The 24,199-nt window shown below is 35.6% G+C and overlaps 1 protein-coding gene across 4 annotated transcripts in view; it reads right to left on the bottom strand.

The window, feature by feature from the left end:
* SNTG1 (syntrophin gamma 1) overlaps nucleotides 1-24,199 on the bottom strand; it is a 617,538-nt gene that overhangs the window by 393,491 nt on the left and 199,848 nt on the right. The gene's annotated exons all lie outside the window — the stretch shown is intronic.

The following is a 24,199-nucleotide window of genomic DNA, read 5'->3' as shown; positions in this document are numbered from 1 at the left end:
GATGATCATTCATACCGTCACTGAAATATTATTTTTTTAAAGAATAGAGATTGATCATTTATCAATAGTAAAAGAATTCTCATTGATTAAATTTTAGCTTTGAAACTAAAACAGGGAAAGCAAAATTAGACAATTATAGACAAATTCATGCATATAGTCTAAAAACCATACAACTTCTTAACCTCAAAATGCATCATTTAGTATGAGGATGACAAAAATTATAAGAATGCACCTCTCAGGCAGTGGTGCATTGCATAGAGCATCAGACTTGGACGCAGAGGACCCAGGTTTGAAACCCCGAGGTGGCCAGCTTGAGCGAGGGCTCATCTGGCTTCAGCCGGCTCACCAGCTTGAGTGCAGGGTCGCTGGCTTGAACAAGGTGTCACTTGCCCTGCTGTAGGTCCCCACCCCATATCAAGGCATAATCAGTGAACAACTAAGGTGCCCCAAAGAAGAACTGATGCTTCTCATAACTCTCCCTTTCTGTCTATCTGTCCCTATCTGTTCCTCTCTCGGACTCCCTCTGTGTTTCAGTAAAAAAAAAAAAGAAAAAAGAAAAAAAAGATATATCTTTATGATAAAACACATATAAAACATATTGAAGTGGAGGACTAAGTAGATAGCAGTATAAAATACAATAAAAAGCATTGGTACAAAACATTTTGAATTTAAATTATTTAATTAATTTTCAGAATGCTTATTTAGTACTTATCATATTTTAGAAATGATTTTGTTATATAACACATTATTGTGTCCTACATTTTCAAGTATCTTCAACGTGAGAGATCTTCAATAATAAACCTAGAAACAAATCTGTCCTTTAAAAATATTTTGTTTTTGTATAAATTTTTTTAAATTTATTGTGTTTACATAGATTCTTTATAAATTTTGGTTATTAACCCCTTATCAGTAGTATTGTTGAATATATTCGCCCATTGTGTAGTTTGTCTTTTTATTCTGTTCTTATTGTCTTTAGCTGTACAAAGGCTTTTTAGTTTGATATAGTCCCATTTGTTTATTCTGCCTTTTATTTCATTTGCCTGTGGAGATAAATCAGCAAATATATTGCTGCGAGAGATGTCAGGGAGCATACTGCCTATGTTTCCTTCCAAGATGCTTATGGTTTCACAGCTTACATTTAAGTCTTTTATTGATTTTGAGTTTATTTTTTTGACTGGTGAAGTTGGTGATTTAGTTTCATTTTTTTGCAGGTAGCTGTCCAATTTTCCCAGTACCATTTGTAAGAGACTGTCTTTACTCCATTGTATGCTCTTACATCCTTTGTCAAATAACAATTGTCCATAAAGTTGTGGATATATTTCTGGGTTCTCTGTTCTGTTCCATTAATCTATATGTCTGTTCTTATACTAGTACCAAGCTGTTTTGAGTAAATGACCTTGTAGTATAACTTGATATCAGGAAGTGTGATACCTCCCACTTCATTCTTCTTTTTTAAGATTGCTGAGGCTGTTTGTATTCTCTTTTGGTTCCATATAAATTTTTGGAATATTTGTTCTATATTTTTGAAGTATGTCATTGGTATTTTCATTAGCATTGCATTAAATTTTAAATTGCTTTGGGTAGTATAGACATTTTGATGATGTTTATTTTCCTAATCATGAACACAGTATATGCTTCCACTTGTTTGTATCTTCCTTGATTTCTTTTATCAATGCTTTGTAATTTTCCATGTACAAGTCTTTAATCTCCCTGGTTAAATTTACTCCTAGTTACTTTATATTTTTTGTTGCAATAGTGAAGGGGATTGTTTCCTTAATTTCTGTTTCTGACAGTTCATTGTTGGTATATAAAATGCCTCTGGTTTCTGTGTATTAATTTTAAACCCTGCCACCTTGCTGAATTCATTTATCAGGTCTAGTAGTTTTTTTTTTACTTGAAACTTTAGGGTTTTCTACATACAGTATCATATCATCTGCAAATAATGATAGTTTTACTTCTTTCTTTCCAATTTGGATGCCTTTATTTCTTCTTCTTATCTGATTGTTGTAGCTACGACTTCCAGGACTATGTTGAATAAGAGTGGTGAAAGGGGGCACCCCTGCCTTGTTCCTGATCTTAGGGGAATTGCTTTTTATTTTTGCCAATTAATTATGATGTTGGCTGGGGTTTTTTCATAGATGGCCTTTATCATGTTGAGGTATGTGCCCTGTATTCTCACCTTGCTGAGAGTTTTGATCATGAATGGGTGCTGGATTTTATCCAATGCTTTTTGTGAATCTATTGAAATTATCATGTGGTTTTTCTCCTTTTGTTTATGTGATTAATCACATTGATTGATATACAAATATTGTACTATCCTTGCCTCCCCAGAATAATTCCCACCTGATCATGATATATGATTTTTTTTATGTATTGCTGGATCTGGTTTGCTAATATTTTGTTGAAAATTTTAGCATCTAAATTCATCAGGAAAATTGGTCTATAATTTTCTTTCTTTGTGTTGTTGTCTTTGCCTGGTTTTGGAATCAGAATTATGCTCACCTCATAAAAGGAGTTTGGAAGTCTTCCTTCCTCTTGAATGTTTTGAAATAGTTTGAGAAGGATAAGAATTAGTTCTTCTTTGAATCTTTGGTAGAATTCACCTGTGAAGCCATCTGGCCCAGGACTTTTGTTTGTTGGGAGTTTTCTGATATCTGTTTCAATCTCATTTGTTGTAATTGGTCTGTTTAGATTTTCTGATTCTTCCAGATTAATTTTGAAAGATTATTTTTTTTAAGGAAGTTGTCCATTTCACCTAGGTTGTTTAAATTTTTAGCATACAGTTCTTCATAGTATTTTCTTACAATATTTTGTATTTCTGTTGTGTCAGTTGTTATTTCTCCACTCTCATTTCTAATTTTATTTAAATCCTTTCTCTTTTTTCCTTGGTGAGTCTAGTTAAAGGTTCATCACTCTTGTTTATCCCTTCAAAGAACCAACTCTTGGTTTCATTGATCCCCTGTATTGTTTCTTTAGCCTCTATGTCATTTATTTCTGCTCTGATCTTTATTATTTCCTTCCTTTTACTAGCTCTGGGCTTTACTTGCTGTTCTTTTTCTAGTTCTTTTAGATGCAGGGTTAGGTTGTTTATTTGAGTTTCTTTTAGCTTTTCAAGGTATTCTTATAGTGCTATGAACTTCCCTCTCAGTACTGCTTTTGCTGTGTCCCATAAATTTTGAGTTGTTTTATGCTCATTATCATTTGTTTCTAGGAATCTTAAAATTTCTTCTTTGATCTCTTTTTAATCCATTCATTATTTAATATCATGCTATTTAGTTTCCATGTGTTTAAGTATTTTTCAGTTTTTCTGTTGTGGTTGATTTCAAGTTTCATGCCATTGTGATCAGAGAAAATGCTTGATATAGTTTCAATCTACTTAAATTTGTTGAGACTGCTTTTGTGCCCTAACATGTGGTCTATCCTAGAGAATGTACCATGAGCACTTGTAAAGAATGTATATTCTACTGCAATGGGTGAAACATTCTGAAGATATCTATTAAATCGAGTTGATCTGGTGTGTCCTTTAAGTCTGACGTTTCTTTGCTAATTTTCTTTCTTGAGAATCTATCTAGTGATGTTAGTGCAGTATTGAAATCCCCTACTATTATAGTATTGCTGTTGATCTCGCCCTTTATATCCATCAAAGTCTGCTTTATATATTTAGGTGCTCCTATATTAGGTGTGTAGATATTTATAATGGTTATATCTTCCTGTTGGATTACTCCCTTTATCATTATGTAGTGACCATCTTTATCTCTTACTATAGCCTTTGTTTTAAAGTCCATATTGTCTGATATAAGTATTGCTACCCAGCTTTTTTTTTTCATTTCCATTTGCATGAAATATTTTTTCATCCTTTTACCTTTTAGTCTATGTGTATCTTTTGTTTTGAGATGTGGGTCCTGTTTTCTTATCCATGCAGCAACCCAATGTCTTTTCATTGGATCATTTAATCCATTTACATTTAAGGTTATTATTGATATTTAGTTGTTTATTGCCTTGTATTCTTTAATGCTATCTTCCTTTTTTACTACATTCCTTTCCCCCTTTGATCTGTTTACAACAGGCCCCTTAACATTTCTTGCATTATTGATTTGCTTATAATGAATTCCTTGAGGTTTTTTTTTTTGGGGGGGGGGGTGGGTTTTTTTTTTTGTCTGGGAAGCTTTTTATTTCTCCTTCAATTTTAAATGATTGCCCTGCTGGATAAAGTAGTCTTGGTTGTAGGCTTTTGATCTGCATTACTTTGAATATTTCTTGCCATTCTCTCTGGCCTCAAGTGTTTCTGTTGAGAAGTTGGATGTCATCCTTATGGGGACTCCTTTGTAGATGATAGCCATTTTTTTCTCTAGCAGCTTTTAATATTTTCTATTTATCTGTTAGCTTTGGTATTTTAATTATGATGTGTCTTGGTGTGGATTTCTTTGGGTTTTTCTGTAATGGAATTCTCTGTGCTTCTTGAACTTGTGTTAGTTTTTTCTGCATTAATTTAGGTAAGTGTTCAGCTAAGATTTGATTGAACAAGGTTTCTATCCCTTGTTCTTTCTCTTCTTCTTCAGGAACCCCTATGATGCTCATGTTATTTCTCTTCATGTTGTCACAGAACTCTTTTAGAGTTTCCTCAGACTTTTTGAGTCTCTCTCTTTATTTTATTTTATTTTTTTGCTGCTATGCTTCCATGCCTTTGTTTATTTTGTCCTCTAAGTCACTGAGTCAATTCTCAGCTTCATCCATCCTGCTTTTAATTCCTTCCATTGGGGTCTTCATTTCTTATATTATATTTCTCATTTCTGACTGATTCTTTTTTTATTTCACTGTCATTTTTTATATTTGCTATCTCTTTATTTAGGTGCCCACTCTGTCCATCTATTGTTGTTCTAAGATCTTTAAGCATCCTAACAATCATTATTTTAAACTCAGCATCAGGTAATTTGGTTATATCTGACTCATTCAGGTCCTTTTCTGGGGATTTCTCTTGATTCATTTGGGTTGCATTTCTCTGCTTTCTCATTCTGTTTGTGTATAAGAAGGGTGTGGCCACAGGAGTCCAATGTATGTGGTTTCTGTGTTCCCTAAGTGTGGTCCGTCTGCAGGCCCACTGTCCCCTCAGTGGCTGCCTCAGACCTTTGGGTATGGGCATTGCCAGCACCCTGTGGGTTAAATTTTTATTCTGGCAGACAGTTACTCTTTAATTTAATGAGAAAAAATGTGTTTATTTAGTCAGTCACAAATTTGTTTTAGCCAAATTCTATGTGAAAATCCAATGTGAAAAAAAATATAAAAATGCTGAACAGTTTCTACTGATATAGACATGAAAGCAGGCTCAATTTCTCAGGTCTGCCTTCCTTCCCACAGAAAATTTGTCTAACTTTTTCAAAGGCAGGAGCAAAGTTTAAAAAACTCTGTACTAGGTAATTATTGCAGTCCATGTCACTTTGATAAAGAGAGGCTTGATACAGAGTGGCCAGAAAATCAAGACACTTTGTATAACTTATTGCAATGATATTGTCCATAGAAAAATCTACCATGGCCTGACCAGTGGTGGCACAGTGAATAAAACGTCAACCTAGGACACTGAAGTCCCGTATTTGAAATCCCAAGGTCATTGGCTTGAGTGTGGGATTATAGACATGACCCCAAAGTTGCTGGCTTGAGTCCAAGGTTGCTGGCTTGAGCAAGGAGTCACTTGATTCCCCCCCAGGTCAAGGCATATATGAGAAAGCAATCAATAAACAACTAAGGTATTGCAAAGAAGAATGGATGCTTCTCATCTCTCTCCCTTCCTGTCAGTCTAAACCTGCCTATCCTCTCTCTCTCTCTTTCATTGTTAAAAGGAAAAGACAAAAAAAAAAGATAAGAAAATAACCTGTGTTTCAAGATCCATGAATGGATAAAGAATATATAAAGATTATATGGATATAGAAAGATTATACACACAATGAAATATTATCAGATGTAAAAAGAGAATAAACTCTTGTTATCCCAGAAGGAGAGACCTTCTGACTTACATGTGGAAACTAGTAAAAAAAATAGAAATAAAATGTATAGATACAAAAACCAGATCAATAGTTACCAGAGTTGCAAGTGGGTAAAAGGAGTCAGGGGGTTCAATTTTATTGTGATGAATAGTAAATAGGATTCTGGGTTTTACATTTTGTAGTGTATACAGATGTTCAATTACAATTTACACATAAAATTTATATTTATTTGTATGTAAATAGATATATAAGGCCTGACCTGTGGTGGTGCAGTGGATAAAACGTCGATCTGGAAATGCTGAGGTCGCCGGTTCGAACCCTGGGCTTGCCTGGTCAAGGCACATATGGGAGTTGATGCTTCCAGCTCCAACCCCCCTTCTCTCTCTGTCTCTCTCCTCTCTCTCTCTGTCTCTCCCTGTCCTCTCTAAAAAAAGAATAAATAAATAAAAATTAAAAAAATAGATATATAAGAAGAAAAAATTTTAAATGGGGATCCCAGAAGTAAAGAGCATATTGCATAAAAATAATTTGAAGTGATAGTGACCAAAAGAAATTTTAAAATTATGTTACACTAAAGGAAAGATCTAGGCTTGACCAGGAGGTGGCACATTGGATAGAGCTTCACACTGGGATGCAATGGACCCAGGTTCAAAACCCGAGGTCTCAAGCTTGAGCACAAGCTCATCTGGTTTCAGAAAGGCTCACTAGTGTAAGCCCAAGGTCACTGGCTTAAGAAAGAGGTCACTCGGTCTGCTGTAGCCCCTGGTCAAGGCACATATGAGAAAGAAATAATGAACAACTAAGGTGCTGCAACAAAGAATTGATGTTTCTCATCTCTCTTTCTTCCTGTCTGTCTGTCCCTATCTGTCCCTCTGTCTGTCAAAATAAATAAATAAACAAACAAAATAAAGTTCTAGGATGCATGTATTCTCTTCTTTAGAACCAGAGAAACACAGAGAAAGAGACAGATAGAGAGAAAGAGGTCAATAAATACTAAAAAGTTATATACATATTATATATTATATATTAATCTGTGTTTATAGTCATTCTGAATTTGAAATTTGGGTTTCTTAATTGGCATATTTGAATCATCTAAATATTCAAATTTTTTTAAAAAAATTTGAGATAGAAGAATGATATTTAGATTAAAACAATTAAAGCTCACATATTAAAGTGGAAAAAAACAGACTATTGAGTATACCAAATGCTGGCAAAAATGTGTAACAATAAGAATTTTTTGCCCTGGCCGGTTGGCTCAGTGGTAGAGCGTCGGCCTGGCGTGCGGGGGACCCGGGTTCGATTCCCGGCCAGGGCACATAGGAGAAGCGCCCATTTGCTTCTCCACACCCCCCTCGTTCCTCTCTGTCTCTCTCTTCCCCTCCCGCAGCCAAGGCTCCATTGGAGCAAAGATGGCCCGGGCGCTGGGGATGGCTCCTTGGCCTCTGCCCCAGGCGCTAGAGTGGCTCTGGTCGCGGCAGAGCGACACCCCGGAGGGGCAGAGCATCACCCCCTGGTGGGCAGAGCGTCGCCTCTGGTGGGCGTGCTGGGTGGATCCTGGTGGGGCACATGCGGGAGTCTGTCTGACTGTCTCTCCCCATTTCCAGCTTCAGAAAAATACAATAAATAAATAAATAAATAAATAAGAATGTTTTATTCATAGCTGGTGAGAATGCAAAATGTTACAGATACTTAAGAAGACAATTTACTAGTTTTTTACTAAGGTAAACATACTCTTTTCATAAGATCTAGAACTGTGTTCATTGGTTACTCAAGAGAGATGAAAAGTTGATCATACATAATGGTGATAAATTAGGCCTTCTTCAGTAATGCTAGGAAAAAAGCAATATTTTCTTACACCACTGTAAGTTCCTTATCTTTACTTTTACTTTTATTTTTTACTTTTTAATGAAAGTATTTGCTAATGCAGCAAGACAAGAAAAGGAACTCAAAGGTATACACATTACAAAGATGTAACATTGTTTTTATTTGCTAATGATATAATTATTTATTAAGAAAGTCCTAAATAACAATTAACAAGAATTGATTTAAAAAATGTATCTCCTGAAACCAACAGGTGAGTAGGGCAAAGTAACAGGATACAAAGTTAATATACAAAATTTGACTGCTTTTCTATATGATTAACTAAATTTTGAAATTAAAAATAGCAGGCCCTGGTCGGTTGGCCCAGTGAGTGGAAGTCCTAGGTTCAATTCCCGGTCAGGGCACACAGAAGCGCCCATCTGCTTCTCCACCTTTCCCCTTCTCCTTTCTCTCTACCTCTTTCTTCTCTTCCCACAGCCAAGGCTCCATTGGAGCAAAGTTGGCATAGGTGCTGAGGATGGCTCCATGGCCTCTGCCTCAGGCACTACAATAACTCTAGTTGCAACAGAGCAACACCCCAGATGGGCAGAGCATTTCCCCCTAATGTGCTTACCAGGTGGATCCCAATTAGGTGCATGCTACAGTCTATCTCTCTCCCTCCCCACTTCTCACTTCAGCAAAATAATAATAAAAAAAATTGAATAAAGCACTCAAAAAATTAAATCATTCGGTAATTGGCAAATATATCCCAATATGGGAAACTACAGACTCTGTTTATTGATTAGAGGACTGACTATTGCTAGGATGTCAGTTCTTTTATATTTATCTCCAGATTCAAAACAACAATTAAAATCTCAGTAACCTATTTTGTACATAGTTACAAACTGATTCTAAAATTTATATGGAAAGAAAAGAGATCTACAAAAAACAACGAAATACTGTAAAAAGATAATACACAAAAGATTTACACTAGTTGGTGTCAAGAGTTAATATAAAGTTATAGTAATCAGGAGAGCATGATCTCAGCAAATCAGTAGACAGACTCAAAGATCAATGGTATGAAATGGAAAATCCAGAAATAGATCCACACAAATGTAGTCAACAGAATTCTGCAAAGGAGCAAAGGAAATGTCATGAAAGAAAGAATAGTTTTTTCAACAAATGGTATTGGTGGATTCATTGTAAAAAAAAAAAAAGAAAAAAAAACTAAAGTAATGGGTTACATTTCAGAAAAATTAACTCAAAATAAAAAATATATATAGCCTGACCAAGCAATGGCGCAGTGCACAGAATGTCAGACTGAGATGCAGAGTACCCAGGTTCGAAACATTGAGGTCCCCAAATTGAGTGCAGGCTCATGCAGCTTGAATGTGGGCTCACTAGCTTCAGTGCGGGGTCACTGGTTTGAGCATGGGATCATAGGCATGACCCCATGGCTGCTGGCTTGAGCCCAAAAGTCACTGGCTTGAGCAAAGGGTCACTTGAGCCCAAAAGTCACTGGCTTGAGCAAAGGGTCACTTGCTCTGTTATAGCTCCCCGGTCAAGGCACACATGAGAAAGCAGTCAATGAACAACTAAGGTGCTGCAACTATGAGTTGATTCTTCTCATCTCTCTCTATTCCTGTCTGTCTGTCCCTGTCTGTCCCTCTCTCTGACTTTCTCTTTGTCTCTGTCACACACACACACACACACACACACACACAAACCATGTATCTATAGTAACATGAAAAGCTAGATTTCTACAAAAATTTGGAAGAAAATTTGCGACCATATGTTTGGTGACAAGTTTTTAGATAAAACATCAAAAGCATAAGTATGAAATTAAAAAACTAAAACTGACAAATTGGATTTAAACATTAAAATTAAAAATTCTACACTGCAATAGAGTCAGTTAAGAGAAAATACAAGCCAGAGCCTGGGGAAAAAAATATTTTGAAAGCACATATGTGATAAAGGATTTGATTCCAAAATATAGAAAGACTCCTTACATTTTAGTAGTAAGAAATCAAATAACCTAGTTTTAAAATGGGCAAAGAATCTAAACAGATGCCTCTCAAAATAAAACATACAGATGGCTAATAAGCATATCAAAAGTTGCTCAATATCATTTATCAATAAAGAATGACAAATTAGACAATTAGATGTCATTAACATCTATTAGCATGTCTCAAATCCAAAAAAATACAATAGCAATTGCTGGGCAAGCATGTGTAGCATCAAGAGCTCTCCTTGATTGCTAGTGGATATATACAATGGTACAGCCACTTTGAAAGAAAGTTTGGAAGTTTCTTGCACAGCTAAACATAATCTCTTTATATGATCCATCTTTTATGTAATTCAAATTTTCTGATTTGAAAATTTATTTCCACAGATTATGCTGCACAAAGATGTATATGTCAACTTAGGTATAATTAAAAAAAAACTGAAAGCATTCAAGATATCATTCAATAAGTGGATTGATTAAAAACTGTAGCTTATATGTATAATAAAACAATACTTAGCAATAATAAATGGACTAGTAAGTCACAAAAAGACATTGAGGAGATAAATATGTATATGAAGTGAAATTAGTGAGTCTGAAAAGACTACTATATATGATATGCTTCAATTTTATCATTTTCTGGAAAAGGAAAAATACATAAATACAGATATAATTAATAAAAACATGCTGCTTTGATTACTATGGTCTTATAGTAGAGTTTGATATTAGGAGCATGATTCGTACAACTTTGTTCTTCTTCCTCAAGATTGCTGTTGTTATTTGGAGTCTTTGGTGGTTCCATAAAAAGTTCTGGAATATTTGTTCTAGTTTTGTGAAATATGCCATAGCTAACTAGATAGGAATTGTGTTAAACCTATAGATTGCTTTGGAATGAACATTTTAATGATGTTAATTGTTATTATCCATGAACACAGCATATGCTGCTACTTGCTTGAATCTTCTTCAATTTCTTTCTTTAGTATCATAATTTCGTAAGTACAATTGTTTTATAACCTCAGTTAAAATTATTCCTAGGCATTATTATTTTTGAAGTCATTGTAGATGGAATTGTTTTCTTTTCCTTTTTGATAGTGGCAAAAATAACAGACATATCAATCAATGGATCACAGCAGAGTCAAAAAATAAACTCATGCCTTCATGGTCAATTAATATTTGACAAAGGAAGCAATAACATGCAGTGAGGTAAAGATAGTCTATTTAATAAACTGTGTTGAAAAAATTGGACAGACGTGTAAAAATATAAAATATGAAACCAGACCACCTTCTAACAACATACTCAAAATAAATTCAAATGGATTAAAGGCTTAAATGTTATACTCAAAATCATAAAAATTCTAAGAGAAAACATAAGCAATAAAATCACAGATATTTCTCACAGCAATACTTTTTCTGATACTTCACCTCAGGCAAAGGAAACAAAAGAAAAAATAAACAAATGGGATGATATGAAACTAAAATATTTTGGAACAGCAAGAAAACAATCAAAAAATGAAAAGAAATCCTACTAAATGATAGAACATATGCTGACACATATGATAAGGGCTTAACATCCAAAATTTATAAAGAACCTATAAAACTCAACACCAAAAAACAAAACAAAATTTTAAAAATGATCCAATTAAAAAATAGGCAAAAAATCTGAAAAGATACTTCTCTAAAGAGGACATACAGTTGACATATGAAAAGATTCACAATCTCTAATCACTAGTCATTAGAGAAATCAAATTAAAACCACTATGAGATATCACCTAACACCTGTTAGAATGTTAATCATCAGTAAATCAGCAAACAACAGGTGCTGACGAGAATGGGGAGAAAATAGAACCTTTGAGCATTGTTGGTCGGAATAGAGACTGGTACAGCCACTATGGAAAGCAGTATATAGACACCTCCAAAATTAAAAATGAGCTACCTTATGACCCAACAATTCCTCTTCTGAGAATATATACAAGGAAACCCAAAGTACAAAATCAAAGTAAAATATGCAGTCCTTTCTCACTGCAACATTATTTACTATAGCCAAAATACAGAAGCAGTTTGAGTGATCATCAGAAGATGAGTGAATAAAACAGCTGTGGTATATTTACACAAAGCAATACTACTTAGCTATAAGAAAAGGAGATCTTTTTGAGATAGCAAGGATGGACCTGAAAATTATTATACTTAGTGAAATAAGCCAGTCAGAGAAATACAAGCAACACATGATTTCACTTATATGTGTAATCTAATAAAATATCTAATAAAAAATGAACTAACATTTTTCTCCAATGTTTATGGAACATTCTCAAAGATAGACCATATGTTGGGCCACAAAACTAACCTCAACAAATTCAAGAAGACTGAAATTATACCAAGCATATTCTCTGACCATAAAGCTTTGAAATTAGAATTTGATTGCAAAAAAGAAAGTAAAGAAACCCACAACAATGTAGAAATTAAACAATATACTTCTAAAATTACTGGATCAAAGAAGAAATAAAAGCAGAGATCAAAAAATATATACAAAAAAAACAAGGATGACAACATGATAAATCAAAACTTCTGGAATGCAATGAAAGCAATAATAAGGCCCCAGCCTGTCGGTCAGTGGATAATGCATTAGTCCAGCATGCAGATGACTCAGGTTGGATCCTTGGTCAGGGCACATATGAGAAGAGACCATCTGCTTCTCTTTCCCTCCTTCTCCCACTTTTCTCTTTATTCCCCTGTCCCAGCTCGACTGGTTTGAGTGTTGGCCCCAGGAGTTAGCCCTGGGCACTGAGGATAGCTCAGTTTGTCTTAGTGTTGGCCTCAGGCACTGCAGATAGCTCAGCTGATTAGAGCATCAGCCCCAGACAGGGGTTGGCAGGTGAATACCAGTCAGGGCACTGTGCAGGAATCTGTCACTCTATCTCCCCTTTTTTTTTACACTAAAAATAAAAAAAAGAAAAAAGAAAGAAAACAGTAATACAAGTGAACTTTATATTATTACAAGCTTATATCAAGAAACGAGAGATCTCAACTAAACAACCTAGCATCACATCTGAAAGAACTACAAAAAGAACAAAAGCACTAAATGAAAGTATCTCTCAATAAAAACTGGATAAAGAAGATGTGGTACATATATACAACAGACTACTACTCAACCATGAGAAATTTTGCCATATTGCCATTTATGACAACATGGATGGACCTTGAGAACCTGATACTCAGTGAAATAAGTAAATAAAAAAAAGCTAAAAACTGTATAATTTCACACATAGGTGAGATATAAAATTGAGACTCATGGACATAGATTAAAATAAAATGGTTACAGGGGGAGGGAATTTAAGACAGACATATTATATGGTGATAACAAATTATTTGACTTGGGGTGATGAGCATACAACACAATCAACAGTTCAAAGGCTATAAAAATATGTACCTAAAAGTTATATAGTATTAGTGAAAAGTTATATACTCTTATTGTTCAATGTCATCCATTAAATTTAATTTTCTAAATAAAATTAAAAAGCAAAATAAAATCAACTTCAAGTTTAAAATAAATGAACAAATAATGCATTCATCACTCACTTTGCCTGTTTAAATGTATTTGAGACATAGTATGAATTTAGCTCTTTTATTGATATAGTAAATAAATAAATAAACACATTGCAAGAGAAAGATATAATTAAATTTGTATTTTTCTGCCCCAGATGATTCTATACCTTAATTCTAGGGCAAAGCATAATTAGAATATAACAAGGAAGGAGGCTAACATTTATTTTACAGATGAAATAACTAAGGCATAAGGAAAGCAAGTAAAGTTCTCAGATGCATAAAGCAGATGAGTTGTTCCGGAGACTCATTTATCCCAGGCAAAGTAAATACAAACAAAAACCTTTTGTTATTTTCTGCTTTGCTCAGCCTGAGTGTGAGACAAACTTGGTAATTTTACTCAGGCCCTCTATGGCCAGGCTTGAACTGGCTGGCTCTCACAGATCATGAATTCCATCCTTATCCATCTCATGAATTCTCTGGTTCTATGCAATTCAGTAAGTACTGAGAATTAAAAGGGTACAGTAAAATTTGGAGATTATGCCTTTTATTGTTCTGTCATAGTATATTTGTTGAGAATAAAACATCTATTACTAATTAGTATCATTGGTTTTATCTGAAAAATAGCCTCCCACCCCTCAATTAAAACTTTGGGTTTTCCAATATAATTTGCAGCTAATTAATCAACAAGGGCAACATAAGTGATTTTCCAACCTGTTTCAAATTATTCTCTTGTAAATCGAGTAATACAGATTCTTGGGATATTGAAACAACCTTTGCCAAGAACTGATGTTTCAAAATTAATAAAGATTTGCAAAGCATTGTTCTCCCTTTGCCCTACAATGTTGATTCTGTTGAACCAAAGTAAAAATAAAATAATTTTTAGAAGGAAATCTTGATTTTACCATCACCAAATGGCCACATATAATGCAGGTAGTTTGACATGAAAAAGATGTGTTACTTGGCAAATCACAGCTTAATATTAAAACAAAACAAAATGGCCTAATGTTTTTGACTAAATGTCCCCAAAAGCAATTAGCTTTAAAAACAATGAATATTTATGTACTTATCAAGGCAGATGAAAACAGAAAATATTGAAATGGTAAAATTTCAAAAGAAGAGAAGTACACAAAATAATAACAAACCACTTCCCTGGGAGATACTCTAACCCAGCTGGCTATTGGCAAGCTGTTTGTAGTGTAATTGCATCATTATAACTATGCCCAATTAACTCTTATTATTGGGGCATTTTATCTTTTTCTTACAGATGCTTTAGATGCCTTGCTTCCTCTACTGAAAGGAAGAACAGTTGACTGCTTCCTCACTTGGACACTTTTCATACTACCTGGTTAATAATAGCTCTTGCCCTAAATGACCAGGCATATCACTTCTGTGATTTTTTTTCAGAATCTTTCTGTGTTCATCAACAGAAAGTGTTAAAATGGCTTACAAATCTTCTATAAGTTTGTATAGAAGTTTTATTGGAACAATATACTTTTAAAAAGCACTGGCATATGTTTATAAAGAAAAAATAGCGCTTGCTATGACTATCTAAACCTTTCTAAGGTTTTCAAATGAAAAAAGAATATCCCTTTGATTTATGATCTGCTAGTTAATTATATAGAGCTAATGTTTTATTATCTTAAAGAGAAAAATATTAAAATTAATTGGACCTATACATTTCAAATTGGTTGAAAATTGCATTACCTTTACTGGTGTTACTAATTTTGGCAACAGTAGACTTAAATCACTATGTCTTTTAATTTTAATTATACATAGTTATTGTCTCAATTCAGCAGAGCAGATGGGACCCTACAGCAGTCATTTGAATTTGTGACACATAAAACTATATTTTGGAGATAATTTAAAATAAAATACCTTATAATCTATTTTTAAAATTTTTGACTTATTGAAAAGAAATAAATCTGAATTAAAATCCTAAGAGCAGAAAACATAAAACATAAGTCTTACTACCATTTTTCTGACTGATTTCAGTCAAGGGAGGTGAGATTTATAGAACAGTTAATAGCTGAATTTTGCATACATGTGCTATTTTATATAATGAAACAAAATTATTCTAGGAAATATCTGAGGCAGTACACTGGCCTTCCTCTGTAGAGACTCGTTCCATATCATTAGGCTGGGAGCTTCATAAAGTTTGCATTTATATCTTTCCCATCTTTGAATCTCATGGTTAACAACCTAGTATATAATGCTTATTCAAATCATACTTGTTAATGTATAAATAAATAAAAAGCTACCAATTGTCACAGAGAAAATAGGGAATAGGGAATACTCATACCATGATCAAATACATTTTCACCATTTTTAAAATAACCACTTATTGTGCTCTAGAGGAAAATTAGATTACAATTTAAGTTAGGTTAGAATTTAGAATTAGTTTCAAAGAAACTTAATTCTTATCTGTTACTAATATCAATTTGGAATCCTTTGCCCTTTTATTCTGTATCTTTTGTAAAGACGCCATATACTATATACATAGACTACTCAATTATACATACGTATATATAATTTTATCTTTTCTGAAATATATTGTGCACCTGACCTGTGGTGGCACAGTGGATAAAGCATTGACCTTGAAATATATTTTGTTCAAGTTCTGCTGTGTAAATGTCACATAGTACGTAGATGCAAGCAGATTAACACAAAAATTTTAGTATGGTCTTACTGTGTACCTGTTACCCCAAAGTCTGAATGTCATTAGCTTATCTTCTAGATAAGGCTGTAATCACTTATCCACCAAACACATTCAGAAATAAAAAAAACACTTATCAGTGACAATTTATGGTAGAGTCAACTTATAATTATCTTTCTAATATAAATCATGTGTTATAGTCTCAAATTGTTCTCAAAGTTTGGTCCCAGTATCAACAGTGCCTGGCAACTTAGAAATACAAATTATCAGGGTCTATCCCAGTCATACTAAACCAAAAATTCTGTACTTGGGGCCCAGAAATCAGAGTTTTAATAAGTCCTATGGGAGATTGTGATGTATATTCTATTTTGAGAACTACTACTCTGTGATACTTAAGGACATTAAAAACATAATAAAGCCATAGGGAAACATTAAGCAGGGATTTTTACTCTATGATAATATCCTTAAATTCATAGGATCTCTGTTGGCTTCATTGTGTTGCTTCTGAAGTTTCTAGGTTCCAGTGGTCTGTATGTTGTCAAAATATCTCTTACCAGGTAAAGGACAACTTTGCTTCTGGCCTCTTGTATGACTCCTACTGGGCCATATTCAGATTTAGGTGTAAATATACACTTCTTTTGGGAAAAAAGCTGCTAGTTCTGAGGCTCAGCAACAGATTCAATCTACCTTGCAAGCCGCTCTGCCATTTGGGTCATATGGTGTAGCATATCTAATGGTTCTCATAGTTCCAGTGACAGACAGAGATGTAGTCTAAGTTTTTAGCAGGTCCCTCTATGTGAGTTATAGCACAGGCCCTGAGGATTTTAGAACAGAGATCTACCATCAACATGCAAATCTAACTTTCTTTAAAGAAACAGGTTTGGGCCTGCCTTAGGGACTTAGAAGAGACTAAACATCTAAACATGGGTCACAAAATTTTACTGTGCACATTATGAGCTGAGTACTGTGTAGCCCCATAAATCATAACACTGAGTGTGCACACCAGCACCCATTATCAAATGGATGAGATAGACATACCATTGGGCTTGAGTAGAACCTGATGGCACAAATTGCATGAGAGGTAGGCCAAAGGCCTATGGTCACCATTATAATGCATTCTCTCACCCTGCCTGAACCTATGGCCTGATTGAGAGTTCCCTATGACTAGTTGACCATGGAGAAAATAACTCAGGATTTTTATTTATAGGATATATAGAAATTATTCACAAGTGGAAAGCAATACCACTACAGCCTCACTTCAGGATAGTCCTGAAAACAATCATGAAGAAAAATATTCAAAGTAGACAGAACTTGGATCAGAATACCTGATCATTTATTTTGCCTAGAAGGAGAGACGATTTTATGAGTGGATTTATGAATTGAGATTAATGTTTGACTAAATAGTTAAGAATTAAAAGAATTATGATTGAAATATTGGTCTGGGAAAGAGATGTGTGGTTAGTCCACTCCAAATCAGCATAGAATGTGGATATAGTTGTGATATATATGAATTATGGCCAACAAATGAACTAGGCAAAAAAATATTTTAATAATGAGGATAGGATGACCCATTCTGTAACGTCAGTTATTTTCTTTCCTCAACAAATGGTCATGGTGACAGTGAAATATGGTATGTGTGGGCTGAGCAATATGAACTTTGACTCGCACAAGCTGACCTGGATACAGTCAACTATGACTATAGCATTGTTTTCTGCGGAGATTAACCAGCTGTCTAGTGGTGGGTTTGTTACACCAGACCATTTTCATCAAGGAAGGAACAGCATTTCATTCTTAAATAGATGGTATTTATATTAATTTGTCTTTGATTACAGTCTTTTTGGGCAAAATTGCCATCAAGGAACTTAAAAATGTTCTTTCAAATGTTGTATAGCATTGCTTCTGACCACGTAGTTCATCTTATAGCAAAAAAATAAATGAATAAATAAATAAATAAGATAAAAAAGTGAAAGAATTGGTTCATGTTCATAAATTCTCTAAAATAACTGCATCCTGATTTTATATTGTACTTATATATTTCTTACAATTTTAAATATAACACTCTCCAAAGTTTTGTGAACTTTAAAAGGAAATAATAATTTTATATTTAAAATCCATTTGTTGCTTTTTGAAGATAGCAGCAGACTAGGTGCATGATATACTCATTTTCTCCCAGGACTAAATTATAATTAAATTTTTATAATTAAATTTAAGAACAATTATTCTGAAAAACCAACTCAGAACTAAGTGAAGAGGAGTCTTATAATCAAAGATTCACAAAAGAAGACACACCAAGACTGGGAAGGAGGAAAGAGATGTATAAAGGGATGGCCTCACTCCTATGGGCAGTGGCTAAGGTTCCAGAGGGATATCTCAACTGCAGGAGGGTTCATTCTGAGAAGTGTGGGACCTAAACCCAAAGCCAGGCTCCCCAGCCTAGAGCACGAGAGTTGAGAAGAGGAACCCACAGAAGATTCTGCTGAGAAAAGCAGTGAGGTTTCTGTCTGGCATAAAATGATGGTAGTCCATAGATATGCCAGCACCCTCTTAAAGGGCCAAGGCACAAAATCTCATTCATAGCTTCCAGTTAGCATTACAAGCAGCATATCCAAAGGGAAAGCTGATAAAGCACCAAACCCATTTGAGGCATATTCTGCATTTTGTGGTCAGAAGCTTGCATACTTTGGTCAAAATAGAGCCTCACAATAAGCTAGCCTAAGGGTTCAATTCTGTGTCCAACCGGCCAATAGCAATCAAGACTCAATTACAATAGAAGAGCCCACATAACTCACACAAGTAACATTCCTGGAGCACGCAGCTCAGGTGATCAAAAAGTCTGCGTGACTGGACCCAAAAGAACACCTACTAATTACAACCACCTACAGAAACTGGAATCATAGTAGATCTTAATTCATAGAAATGAATGCTAAGATGCAGCCAAATGGGGAGGGGAAAAAAAGGAGACCCAAATGACAGAACAGGAGAAATCTCCAGAGTAAGAATTACTAAAATGAAGTTAAGAAACTTATCAGATATAGATACCAAAATAATGATTATACAGATGCTCGCAGAGCAAAGAAAGAATTTCAACAAAGAGATAAAAGCATAAAAAAGAAAAATATAAAAAGGAAGCAGTCAGAAAAGAAGAATACAATATCCAACATTTGGAAGACACTGGAAGAAATAAACTATAGGTTGGATGAAGCAGACTATCTGCAAAATCTGAAATTTGGAGGATAAGTAGAAAAAAAATTCAATAAGATCAGCAAATAAAAAGGAATTTTAAAAAATGACGATATGAATGCCTTTTATTTCTTTTTATTCTCTGGTTGCTCTGGCTAGAACTTCTAGCACCATGTTAAATAAGAATGGAGAGAGTGGACAACCCAGACTTGTTCATGATTTAAGGGGAAAAGTCCTCAGTTTTATGCCATTTAATATGATTTTAGCTGATGGTTTATCATTAATGGCCTTTATCATGTTGAGATATTTCCTTCTATATCCATTTTGTTGGTGTTTTATTTTTTATTTTTTGTATATTTCTGAAGCTGGAAATGGGGAGGCAGTCAGACAGACTCCCGCATGTGCCCTACCGGGATCCACCTGGCATGCCCACCAGGGGGCAATGCTCTGCCCATCTGGGGCGTTGCTCTGTCACAACCAGAGCCATTCCAGCGCCTGAGGCAGAGGCCACGAAGCCATCTGAGGATGGCTGGGCCAACTTTGCTCCAATGGAGCCTTGGCTACGGGAGGGGAAGAGAGAGACAAAGAGAAAGGAGAAGGGGAGGAGTGGAGAAGCAGGTGGGTGCTTCTCCTGTGTGCCCTGGCCGGAAGTCAAACCCAGGATTCCTGCACATCAGGCCAACGCTCTACCACTGAGCCACCCGGCCAGGGCCTTGTTGGTGTTTAAACATAAAATTGTGTTGTATTTTATCGAATGCCTTTTCTGCATCTATTGATAAGATCCTGTGGTTTTTGTTCTTTGTTTGGTTGATATGAAATATTACGTTTACCGTTTTATGTATGTGAACCATCCTTGTGATTCTGGGATGAATCCCACTTGATCATGATGTATTATTTTTTTTAATGTGTTGTTGTATTCAATTTGCTAGTATTATGTTTAGTATTTTTGTATCTGTATTCATTAGAGATATTGGTCTGTAGTTTTCTTTTTTTTTTGTATTTTTCTGAAGCTGGAAATGGGGAGAGACAGTCAGACAGACTCCCGCATGCGCCCGACCAGGATCCACCTGGCACGCCCACCAGGGGCGATGCTCTGCCCACCAGGGGGCGATGCTCTGCCCCTCCGGGGCGTCGCTCTGCCGTGACCAGAGCCACTCTAGTGCCTGGGGCAGAGGCCAAGGAGTCATTCCCAGTGCCCAGGCCATCTTTGCTCCAATGGAGCCTTGGCTGCGGTTGGGGAAGAGAGAGACAGAGAGGAAGGAGGGGGGGGTGGAGAAGCAAATGGGTGCTTCTCCTATGTGCCCTGGCCGGGAATCGAACCAACCCAGGTACCCCGCACGCCAGGCCGATGCTCTACCACTCAGCCAACTGGCCAGGGCTAGTTTTCTTTTTTTGTGTTGTCCTTGCCAGGTTTTGGTATAAGGGTTATGTTGGCCTCATAAAATGTGTTTGGAAGTATTGCTTCTTCTTCAATTTTTTGGATGACTTTGAGTAGAATAGGAACCAAGTCTTCATTGAATGTTTGATAGAATTCATTAGTATAGCTGTCTGGCCCTGTACTTTTATTTTGGGGGAGGATTTTAATAGTTCTTTCTATTTCCTCCCTGCTTATGGGTCTGTTTAGGCTTTCTGCTTCTTCATGACTCAGTCTAGGAAGATTGTATGGTTCTAGGAGTTTATCCATTTCTTCTATATTGTTAAATTTGGTGGCATATAGTTTTTCATAGTATTCTACAATAATTCTTTGTATATTTATGATATCTGTGGTTATTTCTTCTCTTTCAGTTTAGATTTTGTTTATGACTCCTTTCTCTTTTTTTCTTGGTGAATCTTGACAAGAGTTTGCCAATTTTGTTAATCTTTTCAAAGAATCAGCTTCTTGTTTTATTAATTTTTTTTATAGTTTTTCTATTCTCTATTTCACTTATTTCTGCTCTGATTTTTATTATTTCCTTTTTTTCTGTTGGTTTTGAGTTCTTTGTTCTTCTTTTTCTAGTTCCTTAAGATGTGAACTTAAGAGGTTTACTTGAGCTCTCTCTGTTTGCTCAATAATGCCTGTAGTGATATGAACTTCCCTCTTATTACTGCTTTTGCTGCATCCCAGAGATTCTGATAAGTTGTATTGTTATTTTTGTTTGTCTCTATGTATCTTTTGATCTCTGCGCTTATTTCTTCCTTGACTCACTCAATTTTAAAAAGTATGTTGTTTAGTTTCCACATTTTGTGGGTTTGTTTGCCTCTTTTTTTGCAGTTGAATTCTAGTTTCAAGGCTTTCTGATCAGAAAAAATATGCTTGGTATAATTTCAATTTTTCTGAATTTGCTGATGTTAATTTTGTGGCCCAACATATGGTCAATTTTTGAGAATGATCCATGTACACTAGAGAAAAATTTATATTCTGGCACTTTAGGAGGAAATAACCTGTAGATGTCTATCATATTCAATTTTCTAGTGTTTCATTTAAGGCCAATATTTCTTTATTAATTTTCTGTTTGGATGAATGATCTAGAGCTGTCAGTGGTTTATTGAGGTCTCCATGTATGATTGTATTTTTGTCAGTTTTTGTTTTTAGGTCAGTCAATAGCTGTCTTATATATTTTGGTGCTCCTTGGTTTGGTGCATTTATATTAAGAAGTGTTATGTCTACTTGATCCAATGTCCCCTTAATCATTATGAAATGTCCGGTTTTGTCTCTGATTACCTTTGCTGTCTTGTAGTCAGCATGGTTAGATATGAGTATTGCTACACCTGCTGTTTTTTGGATGTTATTTGCTTGAAGTATTGTTTTCCAGCCTTTCACTTTGAATTTGTTTTTATTCTTGTAGCTTAGATGTGTTTTTTTTAGGCAGCATACAGTTGGATTTTTTTAATCCATTCTGCTACTCTGTGTCTTTTTATTGGTGAGTTTAATTCATTTACATTTAGTGTAATTATTGACACTTGATGGTTTCCCATTGCCATTTTATATATTGGTTTCTGTTAGTTTTGTATCTTGTTTGATTCTTCTCTTTTGCTTTTCTATCATTTGTTTTTGTTTGGTTGTAATTCATACTTCTTTCCTCTGTTACTTCTTTTTTCTTTTTGTATTTTCTGAAGCTGGAAATGGGGAGAGACAGTCAGACAGACTCCCGCATGCGTCCAACCGGGATCCACCTGGCACACCCATCAGGGGCGATGCTCTGCCCACCAGGGGGCGATGCTCTGCCCCTCCGGGGCATCGTTCTGCTGTGACCAGAGCCACTCCAGCACCTGGGGCAGAGGCCAAGGAGCCATCCCCAGCGCCCGGGCCATCTTTGCTCCAATGGAGCCTCGGCTGCGGGAGGGGAAGAGAGAGACAGAGATGAAGGAGGGGGGGTGGAGAAGCAAATGGGCGCTTCTCCTATGTGCCCTGGCCGGGAATCAAACCCGGGTCCCCCGCACGCCAGGCTGATGCTCTACCGCTGAGCCAACTGGCCAGGGCCTGTTACTTCTTTTTTAAAGTCATGTGCTTCTTTGGTGGTTTTTCAAGGGTGGTTACCATTAAGTAATGTAAAGGGTACCTACCATGTTCATTGTAGTACACTATCTCATGAGTTCATCTGCACTCCATCCTCCTTTGTTACTGATAATCTTCGTCCTCTTCATTTTTTTGTTTTTGTTGTCACAGTTTCAGTTTGATTTTATTATGTTCTTGGTTGAGCTTTTACTTGTGGTTTTGTTTTGTTTTGTTCTTTGTATCTGGTAGGAAAACCCCCTTTAGTATTTCCTGAAGTGGGGGTTTTCTAGTGATAAATTCCCTCATCATTTCTGTATCTGTGAATGTTTTTATTTCTCCTTCGTATTTGAAGGAGAGCTTTGATGAGTATAGTATTCTTTGCTGGAAGTCCCCCTCTGTTTCAGAACTTTAAATATTGGGGTCCATTCTCTTCGAGCTTGTAGAGTTTCTGCTGAGAAATCTGATGATAATCTAATAGGCTTTCCTTTTTATGTTGTATTCTTCTTTTCCCTGGCTGCATTGAGAATTTTTTCTTTGTCGTTGTTTTGTGCCAATTTTATTATGATATGCCTTGGAATAGGTTTGTTGGGGTTAAGATAACTCGGTGTTTTGTTTGCTTCTTGAATTCAAGGCTTTAGTACTTTTCACAGGCTTGGGAAGTTCTCATCTATTATTTGTTTAAATATTCTCCATTCCATTTTCTCTCTTCTCATTCTGATATACCTATTATTCTTATGTTGCTCTTTTTGATGGAGTCAAAATTTCCTGTAGGGCTTTCTAATTTTTTTTAAATTTGTGAGTCTCTCTCCTCTTCTTTCTGTTGTGCCTCTAGTTGCCTGTCTTCTATGTCACTAATTCTTTCTTCTCTCTGACCTGTTCTATTAGCTAAGCTTGTTACCTTGTTTTTTAGTTCATGAATTGAGTTTTTCATCTCTGTTTGATTTGTTTTCATAGTTTTAATTTCCTTTCTGTTCATTGTGTTGTTTTTTGAGCTCCATAAATTGCCTTTCTGTGCTTTCTTGTATATCTCTGAGTATTTTTAGGATTTCTATTTTAAATTCTCTGTTATTTAACTCCATGGTTTACAATCTATTAAAAATTTTTCAAAAAAAAAAAAAAAGGCCCTGGCCGGTTGGCTCAGTGGTAGAGCATCAGCCTGGTGCGCAGGAGTCCCAGGTTCGATTCCCAGCCAGGGCACACAGGAGAAGTGCCCATCTGCTTCTGCACCCCTCCCCCTCTTCTTCCTCTTTGTTTCTCTCTTCCCCTCCCACAGCCAAGGCTCCATTGGAGCAAAGTTGGCCTGGGCACTGAGGATGGCTCCATGGCCTCTGCCTCAGGTGCTAGAATTGCTCTGGCTCCAACAGAGCAATGCCCCAGATGGGCAGAGCATCGCCCACTGGTCGGTATGCCGGGTGGATCCCGATTGGGCACATTTGGGAGTCTGTCTGACTGCCTCCCCGTTTCCAACTTCAGAAAAATACAAAAAAAAAAAAAAAGAAAAGAAAATTTTTTCTATAGAGTTTTCCTCATATATCTATGCTACATCTCTGTCTTTTGTATATATGATATTT

This window comes from Saccopteryx bilineata, chromosome 3 (genome assembly GCF_036850765.1).
Source record: "Saccopteryx bilineata isolate mSacBil1 chromosome 3, mSacBil1_pri_phased_curated, whole genome shotgun sequence".
Taxonomy (NCBI): domain Eukaryota; kingdom Metazoa; phylum Chordata; class Mammalia; order Chiroptera; family Emballonuridae; genus Saccopteryx; species Saccopteryx bilineata.
Note: the sequence above shows the minus strand (reverse complement) of the source record. Positions and strands in the feature narration are given on the sequence as shown.